We start from the raw sequence: 17,287 nt of genomic DNA on the forward strand, positions 1-17,287 counted from the left end.
TGAAGATACCGCGTTGCTGCGAAATTCAGCCCTCAGAACTCGTGAGTTTTTGCCAAACACTCGATCACTGTTCTTTACCTACTCACTGGTGCCCTCCTTGCGATGTTTTCTTGTTCCCCAAACTCATAAAAACCCTTGAAAGGAAGAAGATTTGAGACGATTCCGAGATTAAGGCAAATGCGACGAAGGAGCTGGAGGACATAATACAAAAGAAGCGTACCAGGACTGTTTCAACAAGTGGAAACACCGTTGGGATAAGTGTGTGCATTCAGGAGAAGAGTACTTTGAAAGGGTCCCAGACCTGTAACTTCTAAAATCTAAATAAAGTACATTTTGTTTCATGATGTCATCCCGCGTATTTTTGAACAGCCCTCGTATGACGGGTAACATTAGCATGTGAAATAGGTCAGAAACTGATATACAGTTGGTAGATGATATGTAATATTCACATATAAGGTTTATCAGAAAGCACTTAAGTGGTGCTCATAGCTGATAATCCATATCAAAATATGAAATAAATTTAAAAGTACTTCGCTGTAAGTAGATAAATTATACTAACATGTAATATAAATTATACATTACTAAACTGCTGACAGATGAAAGAGAACACCAACATTTGATAAATTACAGAAGGAAAGGTAAAACTCATACAAATTGTCAAACGTCAATAAAGTAAATGCGAAACATAAATTACTTAGGTTTAAAATGTGAAAATGAGAGTTAAACGTATCTGTGAAACATACACTGACAATAAGACCAGGCACATTAATTGCAGTAAAGGGGAGGATTAGAGACGGTGACAGTGATATCATAGTTCCACGAATGTCACCAGTGAGCATGTTTTTAGGCTTTCATGACTGATAGATGTTGTCATAATGATAGAGACTGTTCAGTAAGAGTGCTACTAAATCCACATGACTATCTCATCAAAGAGTGTCCACACGTGTCTCAATATATCATCAAAGTCAATTCCGTAACAAGTGAAACTGTTACTTTAACATACAATCTAAGTTTCACTTGTTTGACTTCATGGATTAAATACGATATTCCTCTTCCCACTTAACTGTGATTTTAATTGGTAAAATATTTTGATTTACCAATGTTTGAAAATGCTTAAGGTTCACTAAAAAGCATGGTGCTTCTACAAGCGGGTAGTGTTACTATAAGCGTATAATGCTACTAAGTAGATTAAATTAATAACATTACATTGGCGGATAGTTTTACTAGGCAGAACATTCATTTTCAGCTCCACTTTGTAAGTAAAACATATTTAAAAATGTTGTAACTAAGTAGACAATGTTACTATAGGCACATTCTGTTACAAATAGGTCAGTATTACTAAGATTCTATGGATGGATGGTCTTGCTAGGGTACCGGATGAGTCTAACACAGGCTGACAGTTCTGTAAGGATGCATACTGGTCTCAACTTTTTTGTTGTTTTTATTTGTATATTTATTTGTGTTACATTATGTTTTACAAGGACAGATAGTGTTCCACAGAATTGCATAAAGGGTAACTGATACTTGTAATTTAAATTTATATATCACATATATTTTATAAATATCTTTATATGGTGATTATATGTTTAAGTTCTATATCTAAGCATACCTTTTACAATTATTGTCCATAAGAGGATGCTTATTTAAATATCAGGCAGTAATAGAACATAAAAGCTTCCACTTTTACTACCATTTTACTGCTAACGACAAAATATGTGATTTCACACGTGTATCCTATTACAGTTTTACTTGCATACTTTTCACGGTGTTTCTATCGGTCGAAGATGTTATTATTATAAGATCATACAAATAATAGTTTTACTCTAGGTAGACATTGTTTCTTTACTTCAGCACGATTTTAACACACGTGATGTTGCACTTTTAATAAAAGCCTTATTTCAATGTGCCAAATTTTATAATATGTAATTGTTCGCCCTACGTTCAGTAGAGCTTGTGTATGTCACTGAATTTAAAATCAGTAAACACAGTTCTTGCACATTGCAGTGATACAGAACACTAAATGTGTATTCACAATACTTGACGATACATTTTACTTACCTTACAATTTTGAAGACTTTCTATTCAACATATAAACTGATTGTTCAAGTTTCTAAATAAATTGTCGTTACTCACACTGAAATGTCTTAGTTTATAAAGTACATGGTAACTTAACTGCAGTTTTTGTACATTATATTCATTTTATTATTTCAACTAAAGTTTATATTTTTCATTTGTTTAATAACAAGTGAAGCAAACTATATTAACTTGAGATACCGTAACGAAAGACATGTTACTACATAAATGAGTCAATGTAAACTAATCGTGTAAGATTTCAATCATTAGGCTCATAAAATTAGTTTATTGTCTATTTCAAAGCAGATGTTTCTTCACATAAGTTTTGAAACTGTTGTAGTAACATGAATTATCTTTCACTTAAAAATTATACAAATTAGCACTCTGTTATTTTCTTACATAAAAATCACTTTAAATCATAGCCTAATATATTTCATACTTTAGAACATCTAAGTAAAATCTCAGTTTTAAATATAAAACATACTGAAACATTTGTTGAAAAACTTCAAAATGCACTTATATTTTGTTTGTTTTGAATTCGGCACAAAGCTACTCGAGGGCTATCTGTGCTAGCCGTCCCGAATTTAGCAGTGTAAGACGAAAAGGAGGGCAGCTAGTCATCACCAACCACCGCCAAATCTTGGGCTACTCTTTTACCAACGAATAGTGGGATTGATCGTCACTTATAACGCTCCCACGGCTGAAAGGGCGAGCATGTTTGGCGCGACGGGGATGCGAACCCGCGACCTTCAGTCTACGAGTCGCACGCCTTAACACGCTTAGTCATGCCGGGCCAATAGTAAATGGAGAATATATAAATGTTCAATCATATGATAGCATAAATAAAATAAAATATCTATAAACAAAATAATAACACACTCACCAAATTTATTTGTATGTAGATGTTGATCACATGACTGTACATTTGAAAACATTCACCATAAAATGTACACCCTGATCCGCGTCTTTAGGTACATTTACGACAGAAAGTGTTCGTACAACTGCGTCGTGAGTAGTTTTTCCGATTAGGATAATGAAAGTAAAGTATGATATAAATATTATACTAACACACATCTACATAAATATTTATGTAAATTAAACAACGAATAAACTGTTTATAAACAAATAACCAAACATAGAATGGGCAGAAAGTATTCGTGCGTCTACTTTAGTGGTCAGTTGTGTAGCCTTTCAGGTGAATTACTTGGCGCAATCTCTCCTTATAGCCCTCCATGATCGTTTGAAAGTACTCGACTGGTATTTTCCTACATTCTTCTTTACAGAAAGCCTCCAACTCTTGCACGTTTTTTTTCGGATGACGCTGATGAACCCTGGTCTTCTACTCATGCCAAACGTTTTCAGTTAGGGTGAGATCGGGTGACTGTGATGGGCACTCCAGAACGCGTATATGGTTCCTCTGCAACCAGAATTGCACATATTTTGATGTGTGCTTAGGGTCGTAGTCGTGCTGGAATATCCAACGACGCCCAAGCTGCATGTTCCAAGCATCATTCTTTATATAAGTACCTAATATATCAACGTACTTTTCTTTTTTATGACTCCGTTGACGCGGTGAAGGCTGCCTACACCAGAAGAGCTGAAGGAACCCCTTAGCATGATCGAGCCACCTCCGTGTTTAACTGTATGGACGGTGTTCTTTGGAATATTTCGTTCTCCCTTCTTACGGAAAATATAGCGAACATCATTGTGACCGAAAAGCTCGATTTTAGTCTCGTCTGACCAAAGAATACTCTTCCAATACGTAAAGGGTTTATCTACATGCTTTCTTACATACCTCTATCATGCTTTTGAATAGACAGGCTTTAAATATGGAGTTCTACGAGGATGGCATGCTTTGAACCCAGAAGAGTGTAACATGTTCGTAACTATAGAGGTGCTTACTTCAACCTCAACCTTGATTTATAAAATGGCAAAAAAATCTATTTTCTTGTAAAACTTAAAAATTACGGAGACAGATTTCTGGTTACGAATGATACTTTGTGATACTCAATATCACCATGTAACACAAATTTTGTTCCTGGATAGTATGTGTTATTTCTTCATTTCTTATGTTATAAAAGTACAGAAAATGGCCATTATTCTCTTCAAACGTTGCTATTGTAATCTGGATAATGAAATTTAGAAATTAACCTGTGTTATTTGTAGAAACGGGTAAATTTGCACATTTTCATTTGCATTATGTCTAAATAAAATAACATATGAATAAAGATTTACATGTATTTACACTACAGTTATACAAAAATGTTTAGAAGTGAGTAGTTTTCGAGATTTGCAACTGTAATGTAAATCACTTTCACGTATCAGCCTCCAAATATCCCATCATGTTTTCGTTATACACTCCTTGGTAGGGGGTTCAAAGTCCAGTATATCTAGGTGGAAGCGCTCGTCTTGCTCCTCTGAGTATTCTCCCATGTTCTCCTTGAATTTATCAAGATGAGCATCAAGGATATGGACTTTGGGGACATCCTGCAGCTCATTTTGCCGTAGTTCCTCACCAGAGCCTCAACCAGTTATACATAATTTACCGGCCTTGTGATTGTCCAAGAGTCCCGAACCACTGAGACAAAGCTGCCCTAAGCTTTTTCTTCCTTTCAACTGAGCTTCTTGGGGAATTTTGTGCACTCTAGGTTCTTCTTTATTTGTGGTCCAGCGAAGACACCAGCTTTTACCTTTTCCTCAGAGAGCTTAAAAAAGAAGTCTCGAAGGTACTTGATGGCTGCAGACTCCTTATAAAGAGCAGTGCCAAATTGTTTCATTCGACCCAGTTTTATGTGCATTAATGAAAACAACACTTTCTGGAGTTCCACAGAGAACTCGGTCTGTTGTGGCCAGTGCTTCCTGTTGTAGTGCGCTGCGGTGTCCCTGCTGTCCCAAAGCAAAGATAACAGGTAAACTTGGTAAAGCCTCCTTGAAGACCCATCAGGAACGCCACAATTTTAAATCTCCGATAACCTCCCAGTCATACTCATCATACTTCAATGCTTCTAGCAAGGTCTTGACGCTGTTGTATTTCTCTTTGAGATGCTTTGTTTTGTCTGTTTTGAATTTCGCACAAAGCTACTCGAGGGCTATCTGTGCTAACCGTCCCTAATTTAGCAGTGTAAGACTAGAGAGCAACTGGTTATCACCACCCACCGTCAACGAATATTCTTTTACCAACGAATATTATAACGCACCCACGGTTGAAAGGCCGAGCATGTTTGGCGCAACGGGATGCGAACCCGCGACCCTCAAATTACGAGTCGCACGCTTTAACACGCTTGGCCATGCCGGGCCCTTTGAGATGCACCGTAAAATATTTAAATTTTAAAAGGTCTAAAATTTGTATAATATAAAATGTTACTATTCAAGCACGCTAAAATTATCTGTCTTACCTTCTAGAATTTTATTTCCAGTACCTGCAGGTAAAATGTCGTACCCAAAGTTTGTCTTGATCCCCGACAGGCATGCCGTAATATGCATTGTAGGCTTCACACATTTTAGCAGATGCCGTCACAGAGTACTTTTTCGCTCTTGTCTTGAAAAAATTGGCCACATACATAGCAAAATGCGTCTTGCAGCTTCTTAATGCTGTCTCTGATAAAATCAGATAGATCTATGTATTCACTTAGGCAGCTGGAACTAAACTGAAGTGGTTAATGGCGAGTCTCTGTGTATATGCTACTATAAAAAGTTCTAGAAAATTCTCGTAAGTTTTAAAACATTCTACAAAGTTCTTGAAAATTCTTGTAAGTTTGAGAAAATTCTCTATCAGCTACTCAGCACTGAATGCACATGGAGTGTTCTGGAAAATGTGTAAATTTGAAAATTTCATTACCCAGGTCAGAAAAGCAAACCTGAAGAGAAGAGAAAAATAGGTCTTTTCCATTATACTTTAGGCATAAGCAGTTGTGAAATAACACTTTATGCCCAGGAACAAGAAGAAGTAAAAGTTTTGTTACATATTGTATTTTCAACATGTACCACCATGTGATCATAATTTCCATACATACCATTTTGGTGAGTGTCCTATTTATTTTGTTTGTAGATGTTTATTTTGTTTTTGTACTCATGATTGAATATTCAAATATTTCCAAAATACTACTTCACTGGGTGACTGGCATAAAACAAAACAGGCATAATATATTTAAAGTGAGGATTCGCAGAGAAGACAGAGAAGATGAAGGCTGCTCTTTTCTGAAGAAAATGATTTTGTTGACATATATAAAATTTAAATGTCCTTTTCATAACCATCACATCCTGAGAAGGTGAAAGCTATGACTACACGTTTCATTAAAACTGGTATTCATGAGGTGTAATTTATCATAAGAGACAAAAGTAAACATATATATATATCAATAACACACCGACCCGGCATGGCCAGGTGGTTAAGGCGTCCGACCTATAATATTCATGTCGCGGGTTCGAATCCTCGTCACACAACCATGTTACCTTTTCAGCCATAAGGGAATTATAAAATGACGGCAATTCTACTATTCCTTGAAACAAGAGCATCCCGAGTTGCATGTAGATGGTAATGACCAGTTTCCTTCTCTCTATCCCTTCACTGCTAAATTAGGGACGGACAGCGCAGATAACCCTTGTGTAGCTTTATTCGAAGTTCAAAACAAACACACAAATAGTAATTAATAATTTACAATGTTTTCATAAATAATGTGTCATTAAGTTTTCACAAATGTTTCAATACCAAGTAAATTTAAGACTGAGATTTAATCTATATATACTAAAGGCTATGATTAAAATATATTTTAATAAAATATGAAAATCACACAACACTTATTTGTATAATTATTAAGAGAAGAGATAATTCATATTACCCTAACAGTTTCAAAATCTAAGATTTTGGAAAATCTTTGAAATAGACAATAAACTAGGTTTATGAGCCTAATAAATGAAATCCTGCATAAGTAGCTTGTGCTGAATCATTTATTCATTTATAAAGTAATATGCCTTTCGTATCATGTATTATGTCACTTACGTTTATATTCACATACTTTTATACAAATGAAAAATATTAACTCTCACTTAATATTACTATGTAGATGTTGCAATATTAAACAGATTCCATAACGGTAATCTGACTCTAAAAAGTTAAGTCATCCATACATTATATTTAACTGCATCAAAATTATGTGACTGGAATCAACATCGAGAATTAAGATAAGAATATCACCTATGACATTATAAGTGGTGAAACGTGTTATTCGTGAATATATACTTACAAAATAATACAGCAAGTTTGTGTGTTAAATTATATAGAAAACTAAATAAGAATGATAAACTTTTTCAGGATGATAAAAATATGCAAAGTAAAATGTTTGTTAAAATAATTTCCCTACTGAAATAACAGATAAAACGTATGAACTGATATGCATTATATTATGTGCATGATCGAAAGTTTCGTTTAAAACAAGTTTATGTATTAATCTGTTTCACTTCTTTTGAAATTAAGATCAATCTTATTTGCACTATCAGTTACTCCGTAGTTTCTTTACATGTTTATGTTACGACGTCTGAAGTAAGTGTTTTATAGCTTTATTTTGATATCATATATAAGCAATAATTAGCAATGTGTTCATAAAATTATTTTCGTGTTACATGATATTATAAGAGTTACATATTTTGTTTTGTTTTACGTTAAAGTATCAAAGTAAGTTGTTCCCATTATATAAAAGTATAAGAGTGTAGATGTTGGATTTCCCTTATATATACATTATGCAAAATCTTAGCTTAAGTTATCTCAAACCTTGGATTTTAATGTAATTCCTTTCGTGTTTATTCTCTACGATAATGTAAGAGTTAAGAAAAATCTTCTTACCAAGAAATGTAGACAAATAAAGCCACAGTAGACTTGGTTTGGGGTTAGCCATTTGGTCGCCCTATATCTAGCCCACTGGCAGTAAATTACTATACCCGAAGAATAAATAGAGATAGTTAATATACAGTAATGCTATTTATTGTTTTAAGAAATATGTACGTTATATTAACCAAGTCCAAATGTTTTACCTTGTCATAAAAGTTTCATTGATTATAATACCTGAAAATGTAACATGAACTAAAAATAAATTATGATGTCAAGTTTGTATCTGAGAACAGGTGGTATGGGTTTTAACACTGTTATTGACAAACAGAGATCAAAGTTTCCACCTTCATAAGTCATTTTCAGGTTAACAAAGAGGTTTGTAAGTGACCGTTGCCGGACACATGTCTAAGGGGCGACAGTACAAACGATTTTTACATGAGATTTTAGGGGGCATTGCAGTTGGATGTTAGGTTATTAATTAGTATCGGTATAAAGGTGTTCCTTTATATTGGTTTAATTTTGGTGTTAGTTGCTGTATAAGTAGGACTTCTTTCATTTTGCGTCTGTCTATATTTGTTTTCTTACTTTGTATCTGGGAGTTCTTTATGGTTATGTTGTGTTTATTTGAGTTGCAGTGTTCAAAACATATAAAGGTGTTATTTTGTGTTGTTGAATCAGTTTCCAGCTTGTTTCTCAATATAGAAGTCGCGGCAGTTGTTGCATTGTATTTTATAAAATATGTTGATGTTGTGTTTGTCAGTGTAGTTTTTACAGTGTATGGACTCCAGTTTTGTGCCTGGTTTTGAATAAACTTGGTGTTTACTGGAATGTTGTGTTTTGTTATAAGTTGTTTTTTTTTTAAATGTTGGTAATTTTATTGCTGTTGTCAGGAACATACGATATACAGCAGTATAAGGTTTTGTAGTTTGTTCTATCTTAGGATTTATTATTCTTTGTTTGTTGTCGGTCTATGCTTGAGTGTATAATTTTTCCACGGTTATTTTAAGGAAATTTGTTGATGTTGATGAAGTGTTATTTAATTTTGTTTGTTTCATCGTTAATTTTATCGGGTGAAGATAGTTTTGAGGCTGTATTTATTTGATTTCTTAATATGTTGAGTTTTGTTTTGTTTCATGTGCTGAGTCCCAGGGAATGTATAATCTAGTATGAATGACTTCTCTGTGGATTTCTGTGTATCAGTTCTTGTAATCTAGAGGTTAAGAAATGCTATTTGGTTAGTTTTTCCTGTTCACAGGTGAACTTAATGTTGGGGTGTATCGAGTTAACGTGGTTGAAAACACTGTGTGTGTGTTCTGTAGATGTGTATGTATTATCAGGATACCTGTACTAGTATAGTGGTAGGTGTAAGGCTGAATTGATCACTTGAGGTTGAATCTGTGTCGTAAAATTTTGACTAGAACTGGTGACATGGGATTTTCGTGAAAAATGGAAATTAGATTCAAAGAATCGAAACAGAAACACATTAACGCGTTTTGAACACTGAAAATCAAATAAAAATAACATAACCACAGAAAACTCTCAGATACTAAGTAGTGGAAAAAAATATAAACAAACGCAAAATAAAAGGAACCTTACTTATGCATCAACTAAACCCAAAATTAAACCAATGTAAAGGAACACTTTTTTACCCATACTAATTAATCTAACGTCCAAATGCAACACCCTACAATCCGGTACCCGTTTATACTCTCATCCTTAATACATGCCAGGCAACGTTCAGTTACAAACTCTCTTTGTTAACCTGAAGATGACATAGGAAAGTCGAAACGTTGTTCTCTGCTTATCAATAAAAGTGTTAACACCCATACCAGTCGTTCCGAGACATATTTTTATTTCAAGATAAAAATAAAGATTCATCATTAAGAATGATATCAAGTTCTAAAATTCGATATATACATTAAATTGGAAAAAAAAATTCATATATATGATTACAAAAGTTTTATTTTTATTTTAATATATAGAAATAAAATCCTTGATTTGATGTATTCTGTTTCTTGCGTTTTGGGACAGCATCTTTACCGTAAACACATTTTTCATTTAAACACCAGGTTACGCATCACAGCGAGTTCAAAACTCTGTTCATAATAGACAGGCAAATACCGTTTTATAAGAATATGGAAATATTTATTCATGGTGAAACAGATCATTGGTCTGTCTTCTTCAGGTATGATAAGTAAAAAGCATAAAAAATACGTGGCAGGAATTTCAGTATGAGATCATCCGAGATGAAACTGAGGGTGCTCAGCTTTAGCTTCTCTCATGATGGTCGTGTTGGCTGTATTTTAAATTTACTTAAAGAAAATTATTCTGCAAAGACAACCCAAAACTAAAAAGAAAATTAATAAGTTTACAGCCTATTAAAATTATCAAAGCAAATGATCTAACACCAAATTGTATAATAGCCTCAACAACATCATCCTTATTTGGCAAGGTCTATTCACCGTTCATACAATTGACCCCTTTTAACTCTACCTGTATCCTGTCACCTGCTGACACCATTTCCATTACTATTAATCTCTATTATCTTTTCAACTGTATATAAAACTTGAATTACTTACGACTGGCCATACCTGAAGAAGACAGATCAATGCTCTGTCAAACATTAAGTATGTTTCACCATCAATACGCTTTTATTAATGATTATACATAATATTTTCTTTCCTATAATTACATTAACATAATATTATTTTCTTAGTCAGGTATCTAATAACTGTTTTATTCTAAGAAATTTGCTCTAGAGAAACTTGCTTTTCAGTTTTTGTACCGTTTTAATGTGACTGTCAATCCCCTATGTGTTATTTCCTATGATGGAAATTCAAAATCGAGACTCCAGCTCATAGGAGTGGAAATTTTCAGTATCATATCGATCATACTTTTTCTATTATGACTTTTAAAGACAGCAACTAAAGATTCAGTATATTGTCAAGTAGAAACGTGGTACGTTCCTTGTGTGCCAGTGTCCACCGACTCCTCTTCTTGTGATGGAGTGGTTGTTCTTACGCACAAAAATATTCAATGTAACATCTGTCTCTTCTCACCAAGAAAATATGAAAACTGGATTTTGTTACATTTGTCAGTTTGATTATAGCTCAGCAAAAGCAATACAAAGAGCTCTGCTCAACACGACTATCGAAACCCGTTTTCTACCGTAGGCATATCGCTGTGGCACTGTGGTGTAGCCCTGTAAGTCGAACTTGCACACAAATAAATTATACTCTCTACAATAAAAGATGTGTTAAATTCAAGGAAAACAAAATACATGCTACTTCTTGCTTATTTTGGTCACACAAACATATAAAATGAATGTACTCAGTCACTGTCAGTTTGTATTTCAGAGCTACCTGCCATTAAATTATTGACGGATATAAAGTTAGAATATTCTCATCGCTAAATAATTTGTATATTTTGTTTAGAGATTATTTACACTTTTCAACATACAGAGTGTTACACTAATTCATAAAAGTATGTCCCTCTCAAAAGAAGAGAAGCTTTAAACCACTCTGGAAATTGCTTTTTGTTATTATTTGAACCTATTTCCCATTTTCGGTAAGTTAACTTAAATGTGCTTCATTTATTTACTCCCTCTAAACAACAAATAAACATAAATAAAAGATAAAAAATGAATAAACTAAAGAAAAACTAGATCAAGAACTAAATCTGTTTTGGCTTACTTTTCTACAGACTGTAGACTTCAGTGGATCTGACACTAATGTAAGTCCTGGTACGAATTCTTAAGAAATCTACATAACTCCGTCTGTAACGGAGGTGGCACGAACAGATAAATGATAGTATTGATCAATATTCACAGTTGCCATTCTTTACCACGTCACCAACTGCTGATTGGTACAAAGACTTCTACTTTCAATAGTTCTAAACATGACCAACAACTCTATCCCTCGTAAAAAACTCTCCAAAAATTAAACAGTTGTAATGTAAACCAGTTTGTTTGTTGTTGTTTTTTTAAGAAACAAAGATAAACTGATATTAATTTTGGAAATATAAATGTATTTACTTATTTTCAGTCTCGGTTGTAACATTTTATGGATTGGTCAGTTTTCAAGATGGTTGATTTTAGTGATAAGTGATGGTGAGTATTTAAGTAACCTGAGAAATCATTAATGGCATGTTCCTTCTTAAATGACGTCCATAAGGTAGGTTTTCGTTTTGTTTCTCACTTGACTTAAACGTTAACAGATTCTGTTACCAAGGCGATATATGGTTACTAACATTTCTTGCATATCATCCATAGTATACGATAACACATGTACAAACTGGATACCAATACATTGTTTAAATGGCTAAGTTCGTCTCACATGATCTTCTTCAAGCTTCTAGTAAATAAACCAATTACTTGGCTTGCTTTTATTCGTTTCTGTTATCTCGACATCCCTGGCTGTCTTTAGGTTTATCAAAAAGAAACCTGCTTGTCATCACATGGATGATTGTTTGTTTTCTGAATTTCACACAGAGTTACACAAAGGTTATCTGCGTTAACCGTCCCTAATTTAGCAGTGTAAGACTGGAGGAAAGACAGCTAATCATCACCACCAACCGCCAGATTTTTGACTACTCTTTTAGCAACGAATAGTGAGATTGACCGTAGCATTATATCGCTCCCACGACTGAAAATACGAACATGTTTAGTGTGACGGAGATTCGAACCCATGACTCGCAGATTACTAGACGAGTGCCTTAACAACCTGTCTATGCTGGACCTCGCCAGTGGGAGGCATTGTCATATTTTTGTCATATTATCATTCGGAAACAATAACCAAAGGTGAAGAGATCCCGAAACATGAGACCAGCAAGTATACAAATCTAAGTACAAACTAACAACACTGGAGTTCTAAGTAAATAAAACGAGAAAAATAATTAAAATGGCCACAGATTCTTACACCGAGGCCTCAGTATAACCTTTCAGCGAACATTAAATGTTTTATCCGTTAATTTTATACTGAGGTTCTTCTTTTTCAAGTAATTTAAGGTTAAAAAGAGGGAATTCGCAATGGCCGCGGCACTTGAAATACGTTCAAGCAGGATTAGAGTAGATTAATCAATGAGACCTTTTATTCCTTCATCAGCTATATTTTTGTGAGTCAGCAATGTGAAGCATGAAGTGAGCGTATATACGATTCGACTTTATTATTCATCAGGACCTCTACTAGCCTACCCTCAAATTGAAATTATTTTAAGCAGTAGTAGAGTAAATTAATCTATGAGAACTTAGACATGATCAAATATATCAGTCAACACATCTATAGCGGGCATTTAGTTCAAATAATTTGGCTCACAGCTCTTTATCATTGGGCCATTTTATGATTTAGTTGTAAACATCTGATAATCATTATGTAGAACTTTAACTATCTCGCCGTTTTGGGTTTATCTAATACCAGAATATACAGTTGCTTCTAAGATATATCGAAAAGATAACTGTTTTCTTTTCATAAAGAAAGTTGTGTAAAGTATATATATATGAGCTATATAGCATAGACTTTAGGTTCAAAAAGAGAAATCAAAATTACGAAACAAAATAATATTCGTGTTTAAATTCTTAATACAAATATCACAGGGTGGCTGAGCTTTTTGATAATTAACTGTGCTGTGAGATTCTTTTTTTGAAATAAAACGTTTTGTAGCTTATACAAGTATGTTTTAATTATCTCGGTATAAGACGGTGGAGTATAAAGTAGCATTGTAACTCGGGCTTCCAAGGCTCAAGACAGGCCTCAGTTTGTTCTGTTCCTGCTGTCAGTGTGATAAATCAAAACAACTCATTATTTGACTTCATGTTGAATGTTTTATAACAACAAAAATACTCTACGTACATTAAATCCATATTAAATAATTTTATGCTCCATGTACTCTGATTGATAAACACACATAACTGTTTACTTACAGTCTTACATGGAACATCAAGTACAAGGGTCTTTCAGTGCCGAGAACAGTGGGACAATAAGTAGAACATGTCTCTTATTTATTTTTTATTAACATATATCAAATACATTGACATGTTTATCTTTAAGATTTTACACGACTCAATATTTTTTTTATTATCATACAGTAAAACACAGAACAGTAAGATAAAAGTTACAAAAGAGTTATAAAATCTGTTATTTATTATTTTCTTAGAAGATACCTCTTATCTCTTGTCGGGTATGCATAAACAGTAAAACAATAATTCTTATTCAAATAATTCAGTAAATATTTATTCTGTTTTAAACTCCATGAATAAAATAAATAAATCATATAATTCTGTAAAACTATGGGTAAAAGATTCTTACATATATATTGTACACTATCAATAAACTATCTTTTGTTAAACTATATAAATAAATAAAAGTTTCTGTTCCCTTTAAACACCCTTATATAACTCTGATAAGCTATATATGCAAATAAACACTGTCAGCTAACAATTTCAATAGATAAATCCTTGGTGTCACTCTGTAAGACAAATAAGGCTCTCACTTTTCATAATCTAACGACAACTGTGCTCCGTTTCAAATTAGTAAAAGGAAACCCCAAAATTCAGTTGCATACGCCGCATGTTACCTCTGATTTCTAGTTGAAGAACTTAAATTGAAATCTAAGCACTAACGACAAATTCTATCTTACTTAGAACACTAACACCAGTTGTTGTTTTTTTAAATCCGTTTCGTATATTGATTTTGTCCATTTTAAGTGCTTACTCGAAAGAATAATCAGAAAGTGAGTGTCCTCTCGGGCAAGTTTAAGTAATACTTTGAACTATTGGCGATTAAAGCTTGTGCATATCTTTCATTTTGTTTGGACAATGTTTCTTTCTATTGTTTCCTCGAGTGAGATGTTTCTGAATAAAGATTCACTGTAGACACTCGCAAGTAAATACTTACCAGTATCATTAATTCTGAAAATATCTTGTGCAAAAGAAAACGCATTTTTAAATATAAATTCTTCGGAAGTGAGTGAATTCAGAATAGGAATGACGAAGTTAGCTTGTTACAAGTATGGGAACCGAAGATGGATAGAATAAATCTTAAACAGGTGTTATCTTTGTGAGCTTTAGGTACCCGTACATGATAGCTGGGAAGGAATATCTTCAAGAGCATATTCTGAAAAGTAATAACAATATTTTTGTTTGTTTGTTTTGGAATTTCGCACAAAGCTACTCGAGGGCTATCTGTGCTAGCCGTCCCTAATTTAGCAGTGTAAGACTAGAGGGAAGGCAGCTAGTCATCACCACCCACCGCCAACTCTTGGGCTACTCTTTTACCAACAAATAGTGGGATAGACCGTCACATTATAACGCCCCCACGGCTGGGTGGGTGAGCATGTTTGGCGTAACTCGGGCGCGAACCCGTGACCCTCAGATTACGAAGCGCACGCCTTAACGCGATTGGCTGTGAAAAGTAATAACAATATTTATAATATCCTTAGGTTTGTTATATTTCATCCCGTTAATAGTGAGATTTAACCAATCAACAGACAAGTCTAAATTTTGTTGTATTTTGTTCATAATTGAGTCAGGTATATAAAATATGTTAAATTATAGCAAACTAAATAAAAACTACTGTTTTTGTCTATGTGTCTAAACTGTTTATAAACAGTCACTCGCGCTTCAACATTCTTAACTATTTTCAGAATGTTGAGAAGTCTATTTAAGCTATCACTCGTGTCTTAGCGTATCAAACATTTTAAAGGGAAAAACATTCAACGTGTTGAACTGTACATAAATTATATATACTAGAAGAAACGCCGCTATTATATATGAGCAGCTACCTGTGCTAGTAAGTATGGAAGTATTCGTACTTCATTCAAAAAAATCTAGAAAAAAATTAACATTTTCTAAAAACAAAATTTTTCTACTCTTGTTGTAGTGTTCTAAAAGTGTTGAGATTGTGTTCTATAGTCTCACTCAACTCATTGCATCACTGATTGTTCCCCGCTGGTAGAGCGGTAAGTCTACGTATTTAGAACGCTAAAATCAGGGATTCGATTCTTCTCAGTGGACTTAGCAGATAGCCCGATGTGGCTCTGTTATAAGAGAAACACACACACATCAATGTTTAGAGCTCAGATTCTTGATATGCTTTACTGATATAGACTGTAATGTTTCATATATTAAAAGTGGTATTATTTATTGAAAAACAATTTGTTAAGAACTACAGTTTCTCACTACTACACTTAAAAATTACACCAATAAAAATATAATCAAAATCTCATCTGCACACTTGGTGAAACTCGTGTTCTTGTTGTAAGAATACTTTTATTTAAAATTGTGTTGTGAAAAACATTATTACACATACTACAGCTACTTTCTAATTACCCAAAATGGAAAATTCAATAGATGGCACACATGAGTTTTAGTTGCATTCATAGATACTGACATTCACATTAAGTTCATTATCGTCAGAAAATCATTCTGAGACCCAATTCTTATAAACTATGCTTGAAGATAAACCTCACTCATTATAAAATATTTTAATTTAATCTAAAAACTTACTTTTATTAATCAGATGTATATTTAAATAAACAGGTTTGGTTTGTTTCAAGTTAAGCACAAAGCTACACAATGGTCTCTCTGTGCTCTGCCCACAACAAATATCGAAACCCTGTTTTTATTGATGTAAGTCTACAGACATACCGCTGTGCTACTGAGGGGATTAAGTAAATAATCAATACGAAGAGTAAAGAAAATTTGTTTACAGAATATTAATTGTACGATATGCTAATACAGGATGTGTTACTCAACATGTAAGCCGTTACGTTACTTGGGGAATGATTACTTCTGTTATAACTCCAGTTATGAAACACTGAAGTTAAATTTATGCATAGGACCGACTTTTTGACATAATCGTTATGTGGTATAGCCATAATTATTCCAAATGCTGAAAGGTTACTACTCTTATTATATTCTGAACAGAACTGAACATGATTACATATTATTGATACTAAGATTTTGTATTAATTTCTTTTGGTAATTTTAATGGCGAATTGTTCTCCATAGCCACTAGATTTCACTGATGACTTGAAAGTGTAAGGGAAGGTGAAAATCCAGAAATTAAAAACAAACGTGGTAAAACAAAGTAATAACAATATTTTTGTTTGTTTTGTTTTGGAATTTCGCACAAAGCTACTCGAGGGCTACCTGTGCTAGCCGTCCCTAATTTAGCAGTGTAAGACTAGAGGGAAGGCAACTAGTTATCACCACCCACCGCCAACTCTTGGGCTACTCTTTTACCAACGAATAGTGGGATTGACTGTCACATTATAACGCCTCCACGGCTGAAAGGGCGAGCATATTTGGTGCGACCGGGATTACGAGTTGAACGCCTTAACGCGCTTGGCCATGCCGGGCCCTGCAAAAATATACAGAAAAATAAACTCTCATTT

This window comes from Tachypleus tridentatus, chromosome 10 (genome assembly GCF_004210375.1).
Source record: "Tachypleus tridentatus isolate NWPU-2018 chromosome 10, ASM421037v1, whole genome shotgun sequence".
Taxonomy (NCBI): Eukaryota; Metazoa; Arthropoda; class Merostomata; order Xiphosura; family Limulidae; genus Tachypleus; species Tachypleus tridentatus.